Below are 22,411 nucleotides of genomic sequence, written 5' to 3' on the forward strand. Positions count from 1 at the left end.
CCAGATCTTTAAAGTTATAAATCAGTTTCAACCACAGAAAAAAATAACCAAAAAAAGGTAGTAGTGCTAAACTTGGAGTCTCGGACAAAAAGACTTACAGTAGTATGCACCTGACTGCTAATGGTGCAATAAAGCAAAAAACTGAAAATACTTTTGCAAATAATTGGTTGTAGGGGGTTAAGGGAGGGAAGAATTTGTTTTTGGTAGTCTTTTTTGGTTTTAGCGACCCAAAAAACATAGGAATAGACACCCTACTCCGCTTTTTTTTAAACTGAAATTCCAACCCCCGGGACCAGGTGCAAAGGGGTGGTAGCGGGAAAATGGCCGATGAAAAAAATTTTTCATGGTCATATTCGGTTTCAGCGACCCCAAAAACATGGGGAAAGGGGGGGTGTAACCTCTGGGTTTTGACTTTTTTATTTTTTTGTGTGCCTGTGTTATGGTTGAATCAAAGTCACACACATTTATTGAAAGTGTACCTAAAAAGAATCTCTTATTTTCTTCCAACTATTAGTCGCCCAGATTGTGTAATCTGATGTGTTGAAAAATATTATAGTTGCTACCAACAACCAATATTAATGTCTAGGGGAGAGTAGGCTACATTGAACCAGCGTCAACAGTGAACCACTTCAATTTTCTGAGAAATGGACTGAGTGAAATTTGTTCTTATTCAATATATAAGTTAGTTTTACCGAAGCAGACTATCTCCATAAATTTCCGGCACGTAGGTTTATTATTTACAAAGAAAAACTAAAAAAACTGTTTTTCACGTACAAAACAAAAAATTTGGTGGAATTATAATGACGTTTTTTTATTGAAATAGGAAGTTTTAAAAATTAGTAAACTTGTGATTTATTTCGCTTAGGCACAGGTTTCCTCAGAGGTGGGCAAGTTATTATAAAATGTAACGCTACAAACTTGGTGGGGAGTTGTTCTAAATGACTTCCAGATTCCAAATTTTCAAACCGATAAATCGTACCTGATCCTCTTTTCGAATTATCTCTTACACAGATAGTCGGAAACTTTCAAAATGTATTATCTTAATAATTAACGGTGTACAGTTGCACTGTATACAATTAAAATGTGTAGAGTTGATACCGCGCCAATGTGGAAGCTTTGATTTAGAAGACAGCTGATTTTTCGTTATTAAACATTTTTTAGACAAAGATTTTATTTTGTTCAGGATTTTGAGAAAAGTGGGGGTAGGGAAGAGTTTAACCTGACAAGCTTTTTTCTTTTTGGTCACTCTTATTTTATTCAGTCTTGATTTAAGTAGTTTTCTTAACTTCCCTTATTTTTCTTTTGTTTTGCTTCATTTGTGTACCCCGTCTTGCCCCACTCTTCCCAACCCTATCTTGTCCGCACATACGAAATTGAATGAAACGATTAATTACTACAATTTACAATTTAACAAAGAAAAAAACATATGCTTCCCTTCTTCTGTAACCCTTGCCAGTTATAAAAAATGTTATAAAGTTCATTAACTGTTATTATTAAATAATGAACACCTCCTAAAAAAAGTGAAAAAAATTATCGAAAACAGTTTTTTTAGTAAAACAGATAAAAGATTTGTTCTCATGGCTTTTAGGTTTTGTAAACAAGAAACTATCGTCTCGGTGCAGTATTATGTAAAATGTAATCGCGATTGGTTAATTCGTTTGTTAAATGGTTGGATTGGTTTAGAATTTGTTACTCAGGGGTTTCGGGGTCGCTGATTACGAATATGATGTCAAAATAAAAAAATCTGTGGACAGATTCCTAATCAGCGACCCCGAAACCCCTCGAGTAACGAGTTTCAGGCAAATTGAATCGATTTTTAAAAGTCGATCGCCACATTGGATCCAACATTTTGAGTTTTGAACATCTGACGTCATATTCGTAATCAGCGATCCCGAAAACCCCCGAGTAAAAAATTCTTAGCGAATTTAATCATTTTTTAAAATAGTTGTATTTAGGTCAATTTGTATGCAGTACAACTGTTGAAAAATCAATTTTGACAGTTAATTTAGTTTGTTGTTGGCAATATCGCTATATCTTCGTAAAGTAGAGGGTTCAAGCTTTAATTTAACTCATATGACAAGTCTCTACCACGTCGGATTTACTCAGCAGAAATTTTCAAAAACTACTAAAAAGTGATTTTTGGGTATTTACCCCCAATTTTCTCAAAACCCTGACGTGATGGGAGGTTTTTGTTAAATGTTAATTCGGACCTAGCGCACCAAAAGCTACGGTAAATGACTTCTCGATCTCAGACAACGGAAATTTTTATTTTTTTGCAGGCTTTTGAAATTATATATATATATATATATATATTCATATATAGCACTTTAACATGTGGCAGACGTGTCCAAATTTAAAAAAAATCAAAAATTTTCTTGAAGAAGAGACAATTCGGAACCATAATCTATATTAATAAAATCAGACTTTTGTCTGTACATTGCACGAAATTAATTTTTAATAGCATAATTTATTTATTTGAACAACGGAGAATCCAAAAATGGTAATAGAAAATTTCCTGTCTGTATGTATGTATGTATGTATGTATGTATGTATGTATGTCCGCAAAATTTTGTTCGCGTATAACTTGAAAACGTCTTGACCGATTGAAGTAAAATTTGGCAATCTCTTAAGTATTGGTCTAACTTAAAATATTAGCTATATTTGATGAAAAAATATTGAGCTAAACAAAAGTTATGAATTTTTCAAAAAATTCAAAAAAAAATTTTTTTTTAATTTTTGCAGATTGGCATACATTTTTTAATTTATTAATAATACAAATGATTATAAAGATATATAACAATAAATTTTTAATTGAAATTATTAAATAATTAATCTAAAGTGTAAGGTAAAGGAGAAGGCCGGAAGTTCGTTCAAAGCCGAAAGGCAGGAACTATGTATAATAAATAAAAATAATAATATATAACAATAAATTGAATTAAAAAATAATATTAATATGAAAAAAAATTATAAATTTTCTAAAAAATTCGAAATTTTTTTTTTAATTTTGACAGATTGCTGTAAATTAATCAGTTATGACTTTTATAAGATATATATAAACAATAAAACAGATTTTAAACATATTAATTAGAACGGGAGGTATTCAATTTTTTCAAAAAATTAAAAAAATGGAAAATTTCCAAATTTTATATTTTTTATTGTATATCTTTTAAACTTTCTGTAATTAAATATTACATGTTATTTAGTCATATTTTAGCATAATTTTGAAAAAAAATACTGTCCTATAACTATAAGATGGAAGTATAAGTATAAAAATGTTTTTAATATAAAAAAATTGAAAAATTATAATTGACAGACCAATTACTATCAAGCTTAATTCAGTATGTTATAGTTGGTTACTTTTCAAGTTTTAATATTTGAGACAATTTTGCAATTCATTGCAAAATTAATCAAATATTAATAAACTTTGAAAATTCCTTTAAAGTGTTATTTTTACACTCACTTCTCGTGCGTGAGGAAATAATAAATTTTGCTTCTTTATCTCACATAATATTATTTAATGTATATTATAATTCCGTCTAATATATTTTTACAATATATTAGATAGAATACTGAATATGACATTAAAGAATATTATAAAAGTAAATTCATTTATTTTTATTTAGCCTTAACTTAGATTTTTTGTACCGGAGGTACGGTACAAAGTTGACGGTAAAGGCAAACTGGCATGGTGCGTCGCCTTTACGAGAGAGTCGGAAGACACGTCTGACTCGCCCTGTGTCTCCCGCTCGACTAACTCTCGCTCTTGAAACCTCAACCGTACCGCGCTTGCGCGGAACGGGTGGGGGCAACTCACGCGCTGATTGGCTCTTGCCAAGGTGGAAGGGATGTCGCGGATGCGACTCAGCAGAGGAGCATAAATACCGCGCATTTTCCCTGACTCACTGTCTTACCTCGCCAGACTTCGACGGAACAACACGTCTCTCAAGCCGAGAGACACCGACGCCTGCGCGGCGTCGCTGACGCCTGCCAACTGTCACTCTGCCGAGTGACGCTCTCAGCCGCTGCCACGCCGCCACTTCAACACCGACGCCTGCCACCTCGCCGCCTGACAAACCGTCAACTGCCTGCCGTCCTCTCCAGGGAAATATTTGGAATAAATATTTTATTTTGGAATTTGGAAACGCCGTCTCTTCTCTATTCCGCTGGCTGCAGAACCTCACCATATTTACCAACCTGTCCTTTTCAGGACAAATAACGCAACAAATTTCACATTGACAATTAGTCCTTTTAAGGATAAATTGTCAATTATTTTACGAAAGAATATTTTGGGTTCGAAAACATTCCACACAAGGCAGAGGAATAACTCTGGTGTCTTAAGGCCTCGTGACCTTCTGCACCACCCTGAGGGTTAACGTTTTTTCCGTGACAACTTAAGGCCCACACTCGGGACCTTCTGGGTCCGGGGGAACGTAGCCCTTGAGGTAACGGAGCTTCTTCTCTCGCACTATCAAGCAGTGACAACCGGCTCCAGGGGACAGTACTTCGAACCTTGCTTAGGTTCAAGTACCCGACACCTGGAGTAGAACGGGTCCTCGTCTCTCAGAACCCTGCTTGGGTTCGAGGTCGACGTCACCGATCGGCTCTGTCAACTACTGCCGCTAAGGTCATTAATATTATTTTTTGTGCTTCTCTCGCACCTTTGAGCCAGTCACTACTCCTCTACACAGTGACCGGTATCAAGTAGTATTTTTGGGGTCTCTGATAAACTTTTGACTTCAAAATAATGGAATTTAGAAATATTTGTTTATCCAATTAATCAACAATTTTCAATTGCAAAAATTTCGAAAATATTAAAAATGGAGATTTTTTATGATAAAATTGATACTGCAAAAATTCAAGAATACCTGTGATACGATACTTGCATTATGCTACTGGGAAAAAACTTAAATAGTAAAAAGTTTTGTTATTTTAATTCTTGATTTAACTTTTAGGGATGTTTTGAGCATTATGTAAAGGCAAAAGTTAAACAAGGTGTCTATTATTATTTTTGTTTAACAAACTATCCGGTTTTTCCCAGCTTTGTCCAAATTTTTACAGGTGTATCTTTTCTCATCAAATATAAATTTTCTTGATAAGAATTAACATTAAATAAATCTACAAATGGCTACAAAAATTCACTTATTTTATGAAAATACTCTTCGACGGGTTTTTGTTTTTACTAATACTTTTAACAGGGGTTCTACCAACTGGAAAAAACGGGAAATATGCAGGAATTTAATTATTAATCGGGAAAACTGTGAATTCAGCCTGCTATATAGGTCTTATTTTAGATTTTAGCAATAATGATACAATTAGTTCGAATTTGACTTCACTATAACTCCAAAAACTGGTGGAAATTTTGGATTAACTTATAATACAATAATTAAATTTCTACAAATAATTGACAAAACATTGTTTTCTGCATTTTAATTAATTAAAAATAAATTATTTGATGATAAAAAGTCAATCACTGATTTAAAATAGTAATATTTTTCTAATGAAATAGTTAATGGTAGCTAAATATTATTTTTTCCGGTCAAATTAAATTCCCCGCTATTTTCCATTTTTCGAGACTGGTCGACACACTATTGAATGTATTTGTAGGAACTAAAACCCGTCGAAGACGGGTACGACAGCTAGTTATCTATAAAATCTTTGTCAAAAAAATTTTTAGGAACGAAAAATCAGCAGTCTTCTGAATCAAAGCTTCCACATTAAAATAATAAATTTTTCAAGTTTCCGACTATCTGTGTAAGAGATAATTCGAAAAGAGGATCAGGTACGATTTATCGGTTTGAAAATTTGGAATCTGGAAGTCATTTGGAACAACTCCCCACCAAGTTTGTAGCGTTACATTTTAGAATAACCTGCCCACCTCTGGGGAGACCTGTGTAGGGTGTCAACTTCAATATTCCGATGTGATAAAGAATTTTAAACCTTACATAAATTTATTATAAACAATTTTTGTTGTGAATGTCATGTGTATACAGTGAGTGCGGCATCATTGAACCACCCGAAAAAGCAAAGAATTTTCAATTTTAAGAGTGGTAAAGTTGTCTGCTCTACTAACTAGTAAGAAAAATACTGGAAGACATGCTTTCATCACAATTGTCAACATGATGAACTTAAATTGTCACTTATGCTACCTAACCTGACATCGAAATATATTAATCTCCTATATTAACAAATAATAACTATTTAACAACATTTTTCTATTTCCTTGAGTGGAAAATAAGATTTTTTACAATGTGTAAGTGGAAATATTATTTTCGAAGTAAATTGTAGTGTTTTATTAGAGGTGGTTCAATGTAGACACACATCCTTCAAAATAAGAAAAGTGCAGCTGGTTAGAAAAAAATTAAATTTCATTATTTAATCATAATAATTTGTGTTTGTAACGTGTGTATTAACTAAAGCAGTACTTCAGTTTTCTTTTCATACAAAAACCTTATCAAAATTTGTAAAATTTAATTAGTTCTTGGACTTTATAAAAAACCTGGTTCAATGTAGTCTACTCTCCCCTAAATGAAATAGATTCAAAAAACCATTTCAAATATTTCTAGTAAGTCGCAAACACTGTAAAGAAATAATAAAAAATAGGCATAAAAAACACAGATTAAAAGGGGAATTGGAAAAAGCAGTAATTAGGTTTATACCGAAATATAAAACAAACAAAACAATATATAACCAAACAGTAGGATTCTTACACAATCTAGGAGTACATGTGCTGAAAATAAGTCAGTGAATCTTTTTAGTTCCTTTAAAAGATTGTGAGCTACATTGAATCTACCATGGTTGCTGTATGGTTGGAAAAAGCTACTGTAATATTTTTAACTCATCCGAGAACACAATCTAGCCGTATAATAGTTGAAAAAAATAAGGGAGACTTTTTAGGTACATTAAATAATTGTGTGCGACTTTGAATTAACAATGGTTGTTGTATGGTTGTTGGTAGCAAAAATAATATTTTTTAACACATACGAATTCTCTGCCTAGGCGTATAAGTGTTTAAAAAAATCTGCACGCCCTTCGGGCAAGATTGCAAGATTAAGTACACTTTTAAAAAAAATTTTAGTCCTGCTAATTAAAAGTGTGAAATTATTCTTAATTACTTACTTTCTTCGCAGAAACATGGTTTGCTGAATTTTCGTCTATAATAGATTTACATGAAAAAATAACTTTAATTTTTAGAAAAGTTTCAGGCTAAACATTCAATAAAGTGGGACATGTAAAACTTAACACAATTAATTTTATAATTTGATAGTAAATAATACTACGAAGTTTGCATGTAAATCTTTAAATAATTTTTAGGAAGTATTCAGCATCGGGCTCGTCACCTTGTCATCTTCACAACTAAACACGTCAGTCACACTTAAACTCCAGCCAAAAAAAATTTCATTTTTCTAATAAAGAAACCAATATTGTCTGAATACTGACAAAACATGTTGTGATATTAAGTTGGTCTTCAAATTTAATGACACAAATTTATACACAATGAAAATGCGCATCTTTTTTCTTTAAGAAATAAATTTATATCTTTTTTAGTTTATGAAATAATGAGAAAAAACTAAATTTTTGAAAACCAAAAAATTTAAATGTTTTACGTCTTTAACTCGTGCTGGCGTTTTTGATTTTTCATATTTTGTAATCAAACAAAAACGAACTTACAGATTAAGACTTCTTGAAACCAATTATACTTTTAAAACTACAAAATCTTAATTAATAAAAAGTTTATTAATTTTTTCGAAAGACGTTGCAAAAAATGGGTTTTTCCAACTTTCAACGCTTCGTTTATCTAGGAAATTTCAAGGTACGAAAAACTTTCAGTGAGAAAGTTTTTTATTACTATACGGACAAGTTTTCTGTAAAATTTTATTAACATGATATGAATGCTTACAAAGTTATTAATGTTTAAAGCGTATGGTGCGTCAGATTTCTCGCGCCTCGAACACATTGAGTCCCAAGGTGTTCGTTTGCAAATGTGTTTGTCAATATTAATATTCACAGTAAATAAAATTTAATAAAATTTATTTTTAACATAAATGTTTTATTTTGTTATATATAAAAAACTCAACTACAATAATATTTCTTATATTTTCTCTTTTTCTTATATTTTTAAAATAATTATTAAAAAACTCCTGTACGTTTGGAGAAAGATATCGTACTAAACTTTTTACATCATTCATTTTGATTCAATTTTGAAAGCGGAAGGATTTTGTAATCTATAGTTTTCAAAAGTATTTATACTTGATTCTGGTAAATACTGAATTGCTTAGCTTTCACTGATATTAACATTTTTCGGGATTATTACTTCTTGGTACGGGTCTTGAACAAGATGGCCATAATGTTTTCTCAATTGTGATAAAAAAATCTCGAAATCCTGGGAAAATTGTATTGGGTTTTTCCGAACCCTTTTTTTTGCAGTCAACGGTCGCGGCAGCCGCGACCCATCTGGATACCATATTTTCTTGTAGAGTGAAAACAAATCACAAGTTTGAGGAAAATAGCATTTAAAAAAGGGTTACTTCCTCGAAAAGTGCACATGATAACCAGAAAATGTCTGACAAAATACAGATATAAATAAAATAAAAATACTTCCTCTATGAGAGAGCAATATGTTTTAACGACAATATAGAATATAGAAAATACAGAATTATTGTACAATTTATTTTGCGAATAATTCTGCAATATTTTTAAAAAAAATATTTCTTATGTTTTTTACTTAGAATACATGTTAAAATAAATAAACTGATGCTACTTTTATATAAAGTTAGACTATAATCTCATAGTTAAATATTATTTTAAAATAATTACTTTGATAGCAAAAAACTAGTCAATAACTAAAATAATAATATTTTTACTATTCTTAATCAACAATTATTAGTTTAATTAACATGAAATTTATGTCAAAATAACTATGCATTAATTATTTGTATGTCAGTCAATTTTAACTATCTTCAGACGATTTTGGCTAATTATTATTAGTTACTTTCTAATAATAAATAATCGTTTTTAACTAAACTGCGATTCCAAAAGGTATCTGTGACTTCATTAAAAATTGTATTTTTTTTAAGTAAACAAATGAATAAACTAAAATAGTCTTAATCTGTTACAAACGAACACCTTGGGACTCAATGTGTTCGAGGCGCGAGAAATCTGACGCACCATACGCTTTAAACATTAATAACTTTGTAAGCATTCATATCATGTTAATAAAATTTTACAGAAAACTTGTCCGTATAGTAATGAAAAACTTTGTCACTGGAAGTTTTTTGTACCTTAAAATTTCCTCGATAAACGAAGCGTTGAAAGTTGGAAAAACCCATTTTTTGCAACGTCTTTCGAAAAAATTAATAAACTTTTTATTAATTAAGATTTTGTAGTTTTAAAAGTATAATTGGTTTCAAGAAGTCTTAATCTGTAAGTTCGTTTTTGTTTGATTACAAAATATGAAAAATCAAAAACGCCAGCACGAGTTAAAGACGTAAAACATTTAAATTTTTTGGTTTTCAAAAATTTAGTTTTTTCTCATTATTTCATAAACTAAAAAAGATATAAATTTATTTCTTAAAGAAAAAAGATGCGCATTTTCATTCTCTACAAACTTCAGTAATTCAAATTGCAATTTGTAATAGTTTCAAAAATTGACCTAGTGGATAAATCCGTCCCTTCAATTGTTGTTGGAATATCCGAGAATATTTCTACTCTCCTAAAATAAAAGCGTGTGATTTTTTTATCAACAAGAATTGTGTTATGGTTGTTGGTTGCAGTAATATTTACTACATATACATGAACTTTATACGCTTTAAAATAAATGTTCTTTGCTTTTGAGAGCTGTCGACTATTTATTTCATTCTGTTTATCATTTTCTATGTTGCGCTTTACCCTTTTTAAGCTGTAGTTTGTACGGTACTTTTTATGTCTTAAATGTTATATAACAAAAAAACTGTCCATTATTTTGAGTTTTAGCATTTACATTTTTAATCAGGAGGTCATAAACTCCAAAATTGCAAAGTATAACAGAATTTCACTCTTTAACTATATAAAAAACGTCGTATTATTAAAAAAATATTATTTGTTTATTTAAAATTTAACAATACTTTGAGCCCTGCTAGAAATACCGATGCCAGCTGTGTATGTGTTTCTTCAGATTAGAAAACTCAGAAATGCAAAAGCCAAAAAGATTTAAGTTCAGTAGGATTGTAGTTATAGTCCGAACTAGAATTATTAATTTCTATAAAAAAATAACAAATTGGGAGCAGTTTAAATAAAGTTGTACGAAAAACGGTGTTTTTTTGAACAGTTTTTCGGTTTAAGTTTAAGTTTTTACTGAGAGAAAAGAAGGTGCACTGCTGTTCATTTGGAGGTTGTGTATCGCAATTCAAATTTGGATCAGCAGCGCGCTCTAAAGGGGCGCGTTAAGGTACACTCTCACCTCACTGCCTGCCTGCCTGCCTGCGCAGGCAGGCGCCATAAGAGTGAGAGAGAAAAAACATTTAATTTGAATTTTCTGACTCTTTTACTCTTATGTGTTACCATGTCAACCTGCAGGCAGGCAGGCAGGCAGTAGGAGCTGTGCTAGCGCCTTTACACGCCCCTTTAGAGTGCGCAGTTGATCCAAATTTGAATTGCGATACACAACCTCCAAATGAACAGCAGTGCACCCACGAAATAGTATAAGGAGACCTCACGCGGGTTTAAAATCAGCCTGCATTTGGGGGATCAGAGTTCTTCTTCTTCTTCTTCTTAAATGACTTTAGGCTTTGCCAACTGTCAGAACAAACACTTAGAAGAATAAGAGTTAAGAATTAAAAGTTTCCATGAAATTGGTTAATGTGAAAAAAATGGCGTCAAACGCGATTCGGTAAACTATATAAATCTATGGCGGTTGATGAACACGTGTTGGGAGGTAAAAATGTGAATTAAATGTTTATACTATTGCAAATATGAGTTTAAGTTAAAAAAAGGCTGTTTAGAATCATTTCCTCCGAATACTTTACTTTAAAATTACAAATAAGTCAAAATTAGAGAACTATAGACATTGTGAGGTGAATCCTCACTTAAATTAGTGCTTGAGAACTGTACTTGGGAACGGTCAAAACCGAACTGGAGGATCAGAGTTATAAGAGTTCTCACAACGTTCAGAGGTTGAGCCTCTGTGGTGGAAATTTGGTATTAAAATATCGTCTGCTTAAAACTTATTCTGTACTTTACATTTTCTCCGCATGAGCGCGCTGCCTCTGAACGTTGTGCAGATTATATTTTCTCATAGTAACTCTGATCCCCCAAAATGATGCTGATTTTTGCCACTATAACTATTGGCGTTGGGTCTCCTTATACTACTTCATGAGTGCACCCATGAAGTAGTATAAGGAGACCGAACGACCGTGCAAATTTTGTATTGAAAGTGGGGCAGATTTCGGTACCTGAATAGTGGGTAGAAATACCGAAAGGAACACCAGCGCTGCATGTGGTTAAATTTTTGACTATGAGATGCACAAAACATAACCTATATTATTTGTATATGTTTCACTAATTCGTGTGTGTCATATATGTTGTCATGTGTTCCTCATATTTTTTAAATATTATCAAAGTAAAATAATTATAGTCTTATTTTCAGTGTTATAATTCTATCAATTGTGAATGAACTGTGTTTTCCATTTTTCCCATGCGCAGCGCTAGTGTTCCTTTCGGTATTTTTCACCTACTAAGCGGGTACCGAAATCTGGCCCATTTATAATGTATTTCGTTCGGTCTCCTTATATATAAGGACCGAAACACTGAGAGAAAAGAAGGTGCACTCATGAAGTAGTATACTACTTCATGAGTGCACCTTCTTTTCTCTCAGTGTTCGGTTTAAGTCGAAAATACGAAGTTCAAGTCCACAACGTTGATAAACGAAAAAAATTTGTTTAATTTTGAATAATTTTTTAAAGAAATATACAACAATTATTGTTATAAATTTTTTTCTAATTGAGTTTTATTTTATAAAAGTTAAAAATATAATATTTATTTTTCATAATTTTTATGAAATCTAATTATTTTTTTTGTGTCTCACTTAACAAATTTATAGTGGAATTGCGAAAAATTGTATTTGATAGTATAACAATAATTATAATGCAGCCAGATAATTTGATTTTATACTAAATTTTGAATCATGTAGGGTAAGTGTGCCAATTATGGCGCGGTTCTGGTTTAGCCGTCTTTGAAATAGAAAATTCAAAAATTATAATGAAAGAAGTAAATTTATGGCTTATTAAACTAAAAGCCCGTGTCATATAGATAATAAAACTTTTATAAAAACTTTATAAAAATTAATTATTTAAACAAAATTAAAGCAATAAGAATTAGGATTAAAAACGTCAATTATGGCGCGGTTGAGTCAATTTCGGCGCGCCAATTACGGCGGGGAAAATAACGTGTATTTAGAGGTTGTGTTGCGCGCCATAACTGAAGCACGTGCATTCAATAAAAATGTGCCAATTATGGCGGGGCACAATTTTTGTTATTAAATAATTAAATTAATAATAGTTTAAATGTGTTTCTTTTCGTACAATTATATCGAGTTAGGTCGAAAATAACTTTTTCAAACATTTTCAAATAACTAAATTATTCTAAAATAGTAAATAATTGTATTTTTCACAAAGTCGCCATAATTGGAGCACCCGCCACAATTGACGCACTTACCCTATGCTTCAGTACTTTGTACGATTGGACATTTGCCCGTATGCTTTTGAATAAATAAATAAATTATTTATAATAATTATTGTTCTATGTATTTTTTTATAACATAAATTTAAATTTTTGAATTATTATATTACGCATAATTTTAATATAATAAAAGTTTTATTTCTTCTTATTTTTATTGCATACACTGAAAAAAAAGTGCTGTTGAATCAAATATCTCCATGCTATTGAATTCCCCGTCATTGATTCAATGACACATTTATTAATCGAAAAGTATATTGCTTAAAATGAAAAAATGAAACTGTTTAAATTAAAAGTACGGTACTGTAGAATTAATGATATTGTGCAAATTGTTTCTATAGTTCATCTATATATAGCAACAGAATAATTTATTGCTTCTTTGACATTATTCATTTGAAGCATCTAATAGATAAATTTGAAGAAAATGCGTGTAAATTTAAATCAAATGAAAAATTGTTTGCTCCAAAGAAGCACGCTCTGAAAACGAAAGCATATGCTTTCGTTTCAATGAGTGGTGCTATTGCGGACTGCCTATAGCATATGCTATAAAAATAAGAACACTATGTTTTGAGACATTGACAGGTACTAAATTTATTGAAATACTTACCCACATATATTTATATGTTTATTAAACCTGTCGTTTTTGAGATTCCAATATAAAAAAGTATTATTTAAATTCTTTTAATTAATTAATGACTAGTTAAATATAAATTCCCTATATAAATTCCCTTATATACGCGAAAAATCTCGAGCACGGTATTTAACCACAAAGTAAGTGCCCAACGTTGGTCGCGGTTACTAAATGGATGGGTGACCGCTTGGGAATAGCCGTATTTTTCTGACTAAAAAAGATAAGTGTGTTTGAATGTGTATGTGTGTGTGTGTTTAGCCGTTGGAAAAAATGAAAATAATAATAAAGATGTGTATATGTTAGTGTGAAAAATTGAAAAAAAGATGTGTATAAAAAGTGTTGTGTTAAAGGTGTGAGAATTAATTATAGTATATAGAAAACATGTGAACAAAAATTCCCTTTTTTCAATTTATCGTTGGTATATATTTAACCACATAAAAGAAATGAATTAACAGTATGGTGTTATTCAATCGATAGCAACAACTAAAAAAATTAAGAGTACAAATTTTTGAATCATAAAAATGATGCTTTTAAATTTAAAAGTTATAGTCATTGACTCAAAAGCATATACTGTTAAATTAAAAAATTTTGTTTATTGATTCAAAAGGATTCACCTTCGAATTAACATAGTATGCTGTCAATTTGAGAAATATGCTTTTGTTTCAAAGAAAGTGATACTATCGAATCATTAGAATCGGTGCTTTCAAAACAACAGCATATACGTTAGGCAGCCCGTTATGACACTATTCAATGAATCAAACCCATATGTCATTGATTCACAGGGTTGCTACAGAACCTGGAAAACCTGGAAAACCTGGAAAAGTCAGGGATTTTTTAAAAAAGGTCTTGAATACCTGGAAAAGTCAGGGATTTTTTTAAAAATGGTCTGGAATACCTGGAAATGTCATGGAAATTTGAAATGCCTGGAATTTTATTCCACTTAATATTTTTTACTACATTTTTTCTTTTAAAACATAATGTCCTGGAATTCCTGGAAATGTCCTGAAATATCCTTGAATTTTCCATATTTTGCTTTTAAATATTCAATAATTTAAAAATTTTACTCAAATTTAAAAAAATAATTTTTTTGATCCATCAAAAAATAATTTTAATTTGTCGTTTGATTAAAGAATCTGATATCTATATTATATAATATTGATTTTTAACTCTTTTTATAATAAAATTAATATTTTTGTTCAAGTAGGTTAATTTACATTATGTTAATCGTAATATGAAATAATATTACACATGTAAATGTCCTAGAAAATTAAAAAATCTGTCCTGGAATGTCCTGGAATTTTAAGTCATATTTTCAGTAGACAGGGTGTCTACTGAAAATATGACTTAAAATTTGTCTGTGCTTTAATAATCAAATAGAGATAATCTAACGTGAATATTTTTATAATACAGAAAAATTCTAATTTATTATTATTAGGCCAATTTTTCTTCAAAAATTGCTCTAATTTACAATGTTCAAAAGGTGACCTGGAAATTTATCAGATTTGGTACTGGAAAACCTGGAAAAGTCATGGAAATTTAAAAACAGACTTCTGTAGCAACCCTGATTCAACAGCATTTTTTTCTCCGTGTAAAATTATGTTTTAATATAATGTTCATTTTATAAACGTTTTATATATATATATATCTTATAATTTTTATGCCATCGAATAACTAATTGACAGAATATTCTAGGAATCAGGTAAAATAGAAAAAAATTCGAAAAAGTCATTTATTTAATTCAGTGTTATCACAAAATGTTTATTTTGTATTTCTCTGATTTTTCACTGATTTCTAAATTCAATTAATTAAAACTTGAATAATTCTGCTAAATAAATATTTTAATACTTCTTATTTAAATCACGGGAATAAGTAAAAAAATAAATAATTAAATTTAATCAGGGGAAATAAAATTCAAATATTTTCAACTTCTCAAGTTTAATAATTTATCTAAAAATTACAACTATAACCCTTTCAAACTTTCATTATTTTCTACAATTTTTAACTAAACTCTATCTCTCAATCAACTATCAATATTAATTTTTAATAATTTTCAGAAAGTTCTTCGAGAATTCAATTATTTAAATACAAAAATCAATTTTTAAGGTAGAATATTTTCAAAAATTTTAATATTAATATTCATTTTTTTAAATATTTTAAAATAATTTTTACAAATATATACAATTAAAAAAATTCCAAAAAATTTAAATTTGATAAAATCTTTGAAAAATAATTGAAATTTGATAAAATTTTTGAAAAATAATGGAAATTTGTTAAAATTTTTGAAAATAATTTAAATTTGTTAAATTTTTTTTAAAATAATTGAGTTTTTAAAAAATATTTAAAAAATTAAATTTTTGAAGAATTTTAATTACAGTAGAGACTCCATTATCCGGACTAATGGATGCAGGCACTTGTCCGGATAATCAAAAATCCGGATAATCGAGTAAAGTACGAATTAAACAAATTTTTTATTCATAATTTTATGTATTTATTTGCATATGTATTAAAATAAGACTGAAATAAACTAAAACTTTTAAAGTCAACATTAATAAATATTTAGTTAGAAATATTTCAAAATATTTACATAAACATTTTCTTAAAATAATTAAAACACTTTAAAACGCAACATTTCGTGTAAATAAATTTAAAATAGAAGTTAATTAACGGCTTGAGACCTTGTAAACTTTATATTAAAAAAAAAATTTGTAATTTTAAATTTGTCCGGATAATCGAATATCCGGATAATAGGGGTCCGGATAATGGAGTCTCTACTGTATAAAAATGACTTTTCAAAAATTTTACCTAATAAATCTAAAAAAGTAAATTTAAAAAAATTTTAATTTACTTTGATCGAAGCTAATTGAATATTAAAAAATTATGATAAAACAATTCTAAGAATTAGTTTTTTATAAATATTGTAATGTAATTTTTCGAAATTAATTGAATTTATAAAAAAAGTTTTGTATAATTTAAAAAAACGAATTAATAATTCAAAAAAATTTTAATGTTATTTTTTTGTATGTATTTGAATTTTCGGGAATATGTAATCGAAAATATTGAAAATAATTGAATATTAAAAATCATGATAAAAAAAATTCTGAGAATTACTTTTTTCAAAAATATTTTGATATAATTTTTAGAAACTAATTCTCATTTTTATGAAATTTACACTTGAGCCTCCGGAAAGTATAACCACACATAAAATTCTGACGCCCATTGAATTAGCATGGCGGTCAGAATTTTATGTGTGGTTATACTTTCCGGAGGCTCACTTGAAGATTTTTCATTAAAATTTTTGAGAATTAAATTAGTTTCAAAATTTTGCAAATTAAAATTCTTCAAAAGTTGATTTTTAAAATTTATAATAAAATACTTGAAAAAAAATCAATTATTTCCAATTAAATTTTACAAAATTTCAATTAATCAAAAGCTTTTTAATTGTATATTTCGAAAATTTAATTAAAAAATTATTCAATAATAACTTTTCAAAGTTTTGTCTATTATACTTTACATACTAATTAATAAAAATCGAAGTAAGTTACAGTTTTACTAAAAATGTGGTATTTTATCGCAAAATTTGTGAAAAAAGTCGAAAAAGTCACAATGTTTTAATATAAGTCGATAAAAGACGCATTGTTTGAAAATAATCGAAAAAGTCATAATATCCGAGACCTGTAGTATGTTATTTAAAAATATAATTATAATTATAAAACAATAATTATTTCAAATAATAGGTAATTGGATTTCAGAAAAATTATAAGAAATAAATATATTTTTATTTAACAATTGCTTTATTTCAATTTTCGCAAGTTAAAAATTATGCTAATTTATAAATTAGATTCCATACATGAACAATAATTACTCTACTTTAGAAAATTTATATTTCACATAATTTCAACGGAGTGGCTATTCGGCCAGTTAAAACTGTCAAAATAAGGTGGTTTAAATATCTAAAGAAAATATACAATTAATATCTAAATCTGGCCAAATAAAAAAGAGACTCGATTTGGCCAGTCAAAATAAATAGTTTTTAATACTTCAATATACGGGCAAGCTAACGTTTAGATAAATTAAAAAAAGGTTTCAAAAAACAACTAAATATGTATATGAAGTAGAGACAAATTGACAAAAAGGCTTCAAAAGGTGAAAAAGTATTATTAATAAATAATATTAATTTTTTATTATTATCGCAGTTATATTTGAGTCATTCCATTATATTTCGACTAAAGTCGTTGCCGACTAATTTTAAAAAATTATAATATTTTGCAGGAATGATGTTAAAGATATTAGGATCACCGAACAAAAAGAATTTTTTAAATATTTTTTATATTTATTGTAAAATAAGCATCTAAAGTATATGAAGTCGTAAAAACTGTCACATTTTCATCTATTAGAAAATATTAAAGAAAACACATAATTTACTATAAAAATGTAAAAAAATTATAAGAATTTATTAAGAATGAATTGTTTTATTATTATAAATTGATAGAAACAATTATTAATAAGAAATATTAAATAAAAAAGGATTTTAAAGTTCACCTGCCAAATCATTAAATTGAATAAAACCTTATGAAATATAAAGTACTTGTGATTAACTTTTAGTTTTTCTTATCACTTTCTTCCTTTTTTCTTCATAAATGTTAAAAATTAAGCAATTAAAACTGGCACTTTGCTTATTTTCACGATTTAAAAATGTAAATAACTTCTGCCCAGAAAAATGAAAAATTACGAAAATTGGACAATAATTATTTGATCACTAGATACACTCACTGGAAAAAGATTTTCTTTTGTCCCGAAACTATTTTCCGAAATAATTAATTTTAAACTTTTCACTATTTCTATCAGGTTAATACATGTGATTTTTTTAAAACTGAAGTTGGTTCAAAACGATTAAACAAGAAGAGCTAACTTCGTCCTTTAAAAAACACATGTATTAACCTGATAAAAATAGTAAAAAGTTTAAAGTTAATTAATTCGGAAAATAGCTTCGGGACCAAAGAAAATCTTTTTCCAGTGAGTGTGTCTAGTAATGAATTAATTATTGCCCAATTTTCGTAATTTTTCATTTTTCTGGGCAGAAGTTATTTGCATTTTAAAATCGTGAAAATAAGCAAAGTGCCAGTTTTAATTGCTTATTTTTTAACATTTATGAAGAAAAAAGGAAGAAAGTGTTAAGAAAAACTAAAAGTTAATCACAGGTACTTTATATTTCATAAGGTTTTATTCAATTTAATGATTTCTCTTTCTCACATTTAGTGAATGAAATTTGCAAAATTAGGTTATTTGGCAGGTGAACTTTAAAATCCTTTTTTATTTAATATTTCTTATTAATAATTGTTTCTATCAATTTATAATAATAAAACAATTCATTCTTAATAAATTCTTATAATTTTTTTACATTTTTATAGTAAATTATGTGTTTTCTTTAATATTTTCTAATAGATGAAAATGTGACAGTTTTTACGACTTCATATACTTTAGATGCTTATTTTACAATAAATATAAAAAATATTTAAAAAATTCTTTTTGTTCGGTGATCCTAATATCTTTAACATCATTCCTGCAAAATATTATAATTTTTTAAAATTAGTCGGCAACGACTTTAGTCGAAATATAATGGAATGACTCATTTATTATAATAGGGAAATGTCAGGAAAACAAAATTTTTGTCAGTAAAATCAAGGAAATCAGACAAAAAAAATTTTTTGTCAGAAAAATTTAAAAAATTGAGACTTTTTTCGATTTATTTTCAAAAATTGCGACTTTTCTTCCAAATATTGCAACAAAATACCACATCTTTTAGTATAAAATGCAGAAATCTTCTATTATAATGCCTCTAAGTCATTCAATTTTGAAATATTTCAAAATTTAATTATTTGACATGTTTTTCGTCCAACGAAAAAAAAAGGTTTCACATCACCCCACAACACCCTACCTTAATAACTTAAGAAAAAACATGGACAATTATAATTATTATAAAAAATTTACTTTTTGTATTTAAATAATTGAATTCTAATAGAACTTTCGGAAAACTATTTAACTAATTGATGTAGAGATGAAGTTTGGTAGCAAATTATAGAAAATAATTAAATTCAGGAAGGGTTATAATTGTTATTTTTAGAAATTATTAACATTCATAAATTTTACTCATTTTCTGTAAACTTTCATATTTTCCTGCAAAAAGAATTTTGTCAGGGAATATAGTTTTAATGTCAGTAAATTGTCAGGGAAATTGATAATCTGACCACGTTGAAGTCCACAACGTTTATCAACAAAAAAATTGTTTACTTAGTAAATTAATAAAATATATTGCAGCAATATTGACACAAAAATATTTATAAATACTAGATTGATGTTTATGTTCTGATAATAATTGTTATACAATTAAATATTAAATTAAAAATAATATTCGAGTAGATGAAATAAATTCTTTTCGTTGATCAACATTGTGGACTTCAACTTCGTATAATCTGAAACTTGTGACCACCCTGACAATATAGGTATTAAGTATCTTTTGGCCTATTAAAAAGCTATAATTTAAATAACTTTACCGATTTAGGAAGAAATTATAAGAAAACTTCGTGACTGAGACAAAAATTTCAGGAAGTGTGTGCAGAATAAAAACAAATTGCTTTTTTTCCTTCAAATGTGCATCAAGAACTTCGTCTATACTAACAACAAAAATAACAAGAAGCATAAGGTGCTCCTACTTTCCACAAAAATTTTAAACGAAATGTCTATCTGGGGCTCTTTCCCCTATATATTTAATATTTTTATAATATTAATTATAATATAAATTTTAATAAAAACTTCTTAATAAATTTAGTTCCTGTCACACTTAAAGAAGAACCAATTTACGTTTTAGAATTTTTTTAAAAATTTGTACAAGATTGGTTAAAATGTTAAATAAACAAACAAACATCCAACATATTTATACCTGATGGGCGCTTTATTAATACAATGGCCAAATAGTAAAACCATCTTATTTTGCCAGTGCACTGGCAGAATTATTTAATCATCTTATTCTGCCAGTTTTTCCCTTATTTCTAGTCACTGGGCAAATAATTAAACCACCTTATTCTGCCAGTTGACTGGCCGTATAGACATGGTCTAATTTCAAAGTGTGAAATTTATTATAATTTATATTTATAATACTTAGAAAACCTATAAAAATAAAATTCAGTTAGAAAAAAATTATAAGAATTTTAAATTAACATCAAATTGTAGAGACCTACCTTTCTAGTAAATAATGTTTATAAAATTTAAAATTATTTAAGATAAGTAAATATTGTGAAGGCCTTTAACGGTTGCTTGGTTCAACAAAGAAATATTGAAAATTATAATACTTTCCTTTTGATAAATATATATTAAAACTATTACAATGGATTAATTGTAAAGGCTTAAACGACAATTAATATGGGACAAAAGTTTTCGAGAAACAAGGAAATAGAAATCGTATAATTAATTGAAAAAATTACAAACTAGTGGCAAATTTAGAGGCTATGCTAATTTACACCGACCGAAGGGTAGTCATTTTTTCCACCGTCGGAAATGTAAATTTACACTTTACCCGAAATAGACGCGAATTACACTATCACACTATATCTAAAATCACATTGATAAGGTTATGTCACCTTTTCTGTCAGTGTAAATTTACACGATTTACACCTTGCGACATATACTCCAAAGTGTAAAATTACATTTACTATGTTATTCAACTCTGACACTTTTTACAGTGTACATATTACTTTAAGTTCAAATTTAAGTCACTTAGAGATAATTAAATAAAATTATTTAACACGATTATGTGCAATAGAAAATTTGTTTTTTAATCCACTTCATTCGAATTTTATGTAGTCAAGAATTTCACTCACGTGGCTTTTGAAAAGAAAATATTTTGAATTCGCCTCAACAAACCAAATATCAATATTCTTGGACTTATATTACAAAAATATACTCGGCACTTTAAAGCAAATGCACAATTACACAAAATAAAATAATGGAAAGAACTGTTCTAATCAATAAAAAGTTGCTGTTTGTTAGCAATCATTTCTATACTGATATTTAACATGACATACGCGAATATGTAAGTATGTTTATACATATAAATTGATTTATTATTAAAAAATAAAACTTTTAATACACTTACCTTACCACATGTAATATTATTACTAATTATACATTGATATGTAGTATAAACCGGTAATTATTAATAATAATAGAAATAATTAAATATTGGCAGAAATTACGTTGATATTCCTAACCTCCATCACTTGAATTGATCGTTACATTTTATAAATTCAATATTTACACCAGCACAAGTTCACTTATGAATCTTAAAATACTTAAAACATTTACGAACTATACTTTCAAAGAAAAGAGTAGAAAAGACACTTTGTAAACTGACAAAACTGTATGGCTAAACTCAAACAAACGTCAATTTAGACGCTCAAAAAGTCATGACCAAGAACTATGTAAACGATGTAAACTATACATATGTACATTAATTGTACATACATACGGCAAACAGAGGAATGTATATATATATATATATATATATATATATATATATATATATATATATCTATATGGGTGCTTCTGCAATAGAAGTCAATAGTAAGGGAACATTCACACATAGATAAAGTTCATTTAAGGCCTACGCAGAATAGAATCTTTAACCGGAACCGCAATCGTAACCGTAAGCGTAAGAATGAGTTAAAGAAGGATAGGTATATTGTTTATCCTTCTCTAACTCATTCTTACGCTAACGGTTACGATTGCGGTTCCGGTTAAAGATTCTATTCTGCGTAGGCCTTTACTGAGACCACTGAGGCCGCAGTCCCATGACAGCGTTTTGCGTTGCGTTGTAATGAGAGAGAATGCAGCAAACGTATATTTGCGTCTTTTTCTGTCCCATTACGACGCAACGCAAAACGCTGTCATGGGACTCCACCCTCAGTAACCAATCACAGCATACGAAAAGTGATCTGGATCACTAAGTAACCAATCACAGCATACGAATAGTGATCCGGATCATGATCCTTGAGCATGCCGAAAACGGTCGCTATAAAA

At 28.6% G+C, this 22,411-nt stretch overlaps 1 protein-coding gene across 5 annotated transcripts in view; it reads right to left on the reverse strand.

The window, feature by feature from the left end:
* The window catches only part of LOC122510000 (centrosome-associated protein 350-like), a 69,403-nt gene extending 47,576 nt beyond the window's left edge, over positions 1 to 21,827 (reverse strand). For 2 of the 5 annotated variants that reach the window (XM_043624372.1, XM_043624367.1), the window contains exon 1: positions 21,489 to 21,827. The gene's annotated coding sequence lies outside the window, so the exon portion shown is untranslated. Of the gene's footprint in view, positions 1 to 20,276; positions 20,504 to 20,574; positions 20,941 to 21,213; positions 21,330 to 21,488 lie in introns of those variants that run through there. The other 3 variants (XM_043624369.1, XM_043624368.1, XM_043624370.1) reach the window with 3 other exon arrangements.
* Positions 21,828 to 22,411: the final 584 nt, after the last annotated feature.

Source organism: Leptopilina heterotoma, unplaced genomic scaffold (genome assembly GCF_015476425.1).
Source record: "Leptopilina heterotoma isolate Lh14 unplaced genomic scaffold, ASM1547642v1 Lhet_65, whole genome shotgun sequence".
Lineage (NCBI taxonomy): Eukaryota > Metazoa > Arthropoda > Insecta > Hymenoptera > Figitidae > Leptopilina > Leptopilina heterotoma.